The 4,850-nt window shown below is 43.4% G+C and overlaps 1 protein-coding gene across 1 annotated transcript in view; it reads right to left on the bottom strand.

The window, feature by feature from the left end:
- Positions 1-319, bottom strand: part of IL18 (interleukin 18) — an 8,354-nt gene extending 8,035 nt beyond the window's left edge. Inside the window, exon 1 of the mRNA XM_014949600.1 lies at positions 67-319. The gene's annotated coding sequence lies outside the window, so the exon portion shown is untranslated. The remainder of the gene's footprint in view (positions 1-66) is intronic.
- Positions 320-4,850: the final 4,531 nt, after the last annotated feature.

Here is a 4,850-nt window from a genome sequence, read left to right as displayed (position 1 = left end):
GCCGCCCGAGTCCACCCGTCCGCTCCCCGCGACGCGAGCCGTCCCGTTCCCCGCCGGGAGGCGTACCTCGGGCGGCCGCGGGGTGCCGGCTGGTCGGGGCGCGGAGACCCTGGCGAGTCACCGCCGTGTCACCTTCGTGCGTTCCGGCGGAGCGGGAGGAGGGCCGCCTCTGGATCTAGGGAGGGGGGTTTACAGCGGCTTGCATCACTGTACGACCACATAAGCCGCCTGAGCAAACTGCAGAGGAAACTAGGACTCTTTCCCAAGATATCTGTCTACGTCTGCACTTATTCTGAGGCACTTCCCCTCCTCGGTGGAGAAAGCACATCATGCAAATCTGAGGTTACAAAGGAAATCTGTTGCGACTCCCTTTATCTCACACAGATGCCGTCGGAGGACAAGTCTTGCTTCTGCACCAATGTGTTTCAGTCTCTTTGGTTTTTAAGTCCATAAAGTCTCAAGCGGTTTTGAAACAGGTATTAGCCCTTAGCATGCGGACTTCACACGCTTGCAAGTTGCCGATAAACATTGTGCCTGCCTTGGGGGAAGCTAGTTTCGGATTGAAAACGTGTTGTGTGCATCTAGTTCTTTATAACAACAATACCAAGGAATATATGCCTGGTGTCTGGTAGGAAGTCGTCAAATTATCTTCCCTCTGTTTGTACCTAAGTAGCTTCAGGGAAGGAATTTAGGTTCCTCTCAGGGAAATGCAACCAGAAACTGGCTAGTGGTCAAATAGATAGCTCCTAATTTACCAGCTGTAAATCGTTTCCCAGGTGTGTATTAATTGCAAATAAATAAAGCAGCAATGGCCATTACTCACTACTAACTGCAGCCCCAAAGTGTGGTGCTTTTCAGAAGGTAAGTGCTGCTTTTGGTGGCTGTAGAGTGCTTCATGCAATAAAGGTTACTGTAATGGCAAACACTGGGTAGCAATAGGACAACTAAGGCCATGAAAAGCAAAATTTGGAATGAATAATTAACCAATTTTTTTTATAACTTGTAGATTTTGGCAATGTTAACTGGTATCTACGTGCCTTGATTTTCTGCTCATAATGCTGACTAATAAAGCATTAGGGCAATCAGCCCTAATGTGGGCTCAGTGTGCTCAAGTTTTAGTACTAGACTGTGGGGGGGAAGACACCCATGCTAAAGCCACAAAAAAACCCCAAACCCCCAACCGTAACCAAGCCCAAGACTCTAAAATGTTTGCTTAGCTGTCTGCATGCCTGTTGCTACTTTTGGAGGAAAATAAAATTAAAAAAAAAAAGCATAATGCATGTCTGTAGGGAATGCTTTAATTTTGAGGTCAAAGCCACATCTTTCACCTTCATCTGAAATAATAACCCTAAAAATACTGTTTATTTTACTAATAACCATGGATTTTGACTGTTCTACCTGCAGGGAGCAGTGTATTTCACTGACATGTTAAGACAAGCAACCACTACATGTGCTACTGAAATGTATCTTCTTTCTTTAAATTTGTTGAAAGAAACTTAGGGAACTGATTCAGAAGAATTAAAACAAGCAGAATTCAGCAACTTAGTAAACCCTCCTTTTTCTGACAGACAGAGAAAAGTACGTTTTTGGCATCTACTGCTTTGAAGTAAGAAATAAATATCCCTGTTTACAGACACTCTGACTGAATTGCAACCAGACAGCAATATTATATCATCCCCTTTCAAATTCCTCTTTTGTTACATGGTGTTCAGTATGTGTGTGCAGTTATATTTACCTAAACTTGTATCCCAGAGATTGATCCAAATTTGATTTAAAAACCTAGGTCTAGCTGATTTCTATATATGACAACTGTAATTCTGCCATTCCCCTTGGTACTTTATTTGAATAGTTGGTTCTTACAGGAAAAAAAAATCTTTCTAAACTTAATTGGCTTCTGGTTCTGGTCACCCGTTTCTGTACATTTTCCTGACAGCCATTTTGTAACAAATAGTTCCTTCCTGTGAAGTCCAATCAAATTGCCTTTCCGTCTTTTTCAACTGAAATAAACAATTTCAGCCCTTTAAGTTTTTAGCTCTGAATAATTTTCTTCAGCTTCAACATATTCCTTTATAGGTAGGAATAGGAGATATTCATTATTTTGAGTATCTCTTTTCTTTGCTCCAAATGACTTTTAACACTTTTTTAAAATTTGGACATCAAAGCTTTATTCAGGAGAGTTGCCCATTTGGGTGATACTGCTTGCATTTCTTGTTCCCAGGCACCTAACTTTTCATTTCACTGCAAAAATAAATAAATATATATATATTAAAAAAAACAGTGCTGTAATAATGATTTATCCTTCAGCCATTTTTTCCTCATGTTTAAATTTACATTCAGATCACTAGTGAAACATTAAATAATATTGTACTTGGTACCAAAATTTGTGTGAAAGCACCAAAACCAATGCCAGTCAGCCAATATTGTTTTGTATTAACTGCTGGCACTAATATTTTTCACCTATTGACGTTCTGTATGAAACTATCAAGGAGGAGGACTTGGTCTTTCCTGTCAACACTTGAGATAATAAAATTCAATTACATCATTTAGCACATGAAATGAGTTTTCTTCTCTTGGTTTCATTTCTCCTGGCATTTTAATATCTCCAATCATAAAGGAATTGGAACTGCTTTTAGAGCAATGGCTTAGATAAATTATTTTATTTTTTTTTAGTCTGAACTTTCTCCATAGACTATCATATCCATAAGGTACTGAAAGTGTTAAACAATTCAGATGTTTCATTTATGTTAATTCAGGTGATCTGTAAATAAAATATCTTAACATAGTAATGGTAACTCAAATAAGCAAACACTTTTAGAACTTTTGCTAATGTATTCATTCATATTGGTCTCTTAATGCTTAGATGGTATTGCTAATAACATTAAAAAAAATATTTTTTGAGAATTTATTGAAGTGGGCCGTGGCAGTGTATTAAATATTGTTTCTACTTTGGGGAAGTATGTAGTTCTTGTTCTTTCATTGGTTTCATTTCTTCTCCTGAGTTTTGACTTTGAGATAATATATGTAAGTTAAGATCCTTTCTTCTCTTAAAACCAGAAATTAAAGATGCAAAAAACCCCAGAGGAACAATTCCCTTTACTCCAACATAACTTCAAACCTTGCAATTATTTTCTTCACTGTAGCTAATGAGGCCAGGATTTAGGAAGGTAGTAACTTGATACAGCATCTATTATTTGTGGCTAACAACATGAAATATAATTCCGAGAGCTTTCCTGAATCATTGTCTAGCTTCTTGCTGTTGTAAACAAGCCACTTCATTGTGTAATCTGACTCAGTCATTTCTTGATGGATCGCAGAATGATATGAGGTTGGAAGGGACCTCTGGAGATCATCTAATCTAACCTCCTGCCAAAGCAGGTCCACCTAGAGCAGGTTGCACTAGAATGTGTCCAGGTGGGTTTTGAATGTCTCCAGAGACAGACTCCACCACCTCTCTGGGCAGACTGTTCCAGTGCTCTGCTACCCTCAAAGTAAAGAAGTCCCTCATGTTTAGATGGAACTTCTTATATTCAAGTTTGTGCCTGTTCCCTCTTGTCTTGTCACTGGGCACCACTGAAAAAAGACTGGCCCCATCCTCCTGACACCCACCCTTTAAGTATTTATAAGCTTTGATCAGATCCCCCCTCAGTCTTCTCTTCTCCAGACTAAAAAGACCCAAGTCCTTCAGCCTTTCCTCATAAGGGAGATGCTCCAGGCCCCTCATCATCTTTGTGGCCCTCTGCTGTACAGCAGTTCCCTGTCCTTCTGGAACTGGGGAGCCCAGAACTTCCAAATGAAACCAAATACAGCTTACCTACACAACGTAAGGAAAATGCAATCTTGTTTTTCATTATTTAGGAAAAAAAGTTGGTGTTGGCAGTTGTCTAATTTTAATGGCATTATTCATTTTAGTGGCAGTAATCTGTCAGATTTTACTCATTGACGGCTTGTCTTTTGAAATGGATCCATCTAGCCTCTTTTGGCATTACACTGTCATCCCGAAACGTTCCAGTGATTCAAACCGTGACTGGGACCCGTCACAGATTCTTAGAAGATGAAATACGACCAGAATTGTTTGAGTGGACAGCACAACACTTGAAGTAGCTACAGGCAGCCTCATCACACTTTAACTCGGAAGTGTAACTGGGATGAAACGCTTCTCCCTGGGATCACTGGACCGGGAGCTGTTTTAGCGGCAAGCCTTGCGGACCTCCTCCTCAGCCAGCCTTCCAGAGCTGGGCCTAGCAGCCGGCCCTCCTCCCGCCGCCTCGGGGCAGGGCTTCAGGGCGGCTCCGCTCTGACCTGGCCGCCGGCTGGGGCGGCGCTGCCGGGCCTCTGAGGAGCGGGCGTGGGCCTCGCGCGCGCCGGCCGTTAACGGCCGCGAGGACCGGTAACTGTCCGCCTGAGGAGAGAGGTCCAGGAGCAGGGAGACCTCCAGCGTGGAGGGGGTGCCCCGCTGTCCTGAAGGGTGGGGGGTCCTGGGGAAGCATAGGTAGAGCTGGGGAGGGACAGATCCCTTTTGGACAAGGCAGAATCAGCCTCAGCAGCCCAAGGCCAACCTTACGTGCCCTTGGCACCTCTGAGAGCACCCGGGCTGGGAGTCCAGCCCTGCCCAGGGTGGCCCAGGACAGCCGGAGACGGCCCGGAGCTTGGGCCCTCTCTCTCCAGCCCTGATCGGTGTTCTCACTGTGCTGTGGGGCTCTGCCCCTCTCCAGTGAGGAAGAGACCTCCTTTGCAGAGGAGCTCGCAGAGGTACTGGTTACAGGGTTTACACATTTTTCTACATGTGCATTTTCCCGTCACACAAGGTAACCCCTTACCAAATATGACGTTGTACTTTTTATCAGGCAATG

This window comes from Calidris pugnax, unplaced genomic scaffold, assembly GCF_001431845.1.
Source record: "Calidris pugnax isolate Ruff unplaced genomic scaffold, ASM143184v1 scaffold180, whole genome shotgun sequence".
NCBI lineage: Eukaryota > Metazoa > Chordata > Aves > Charadriiformes > Scolopacidae > Calidris > Calidris pugnax.
Note: the sequence above shows the minus strand (reverse complement) of the source record. Positions and strands in the feature narration are given on the sequence as shown.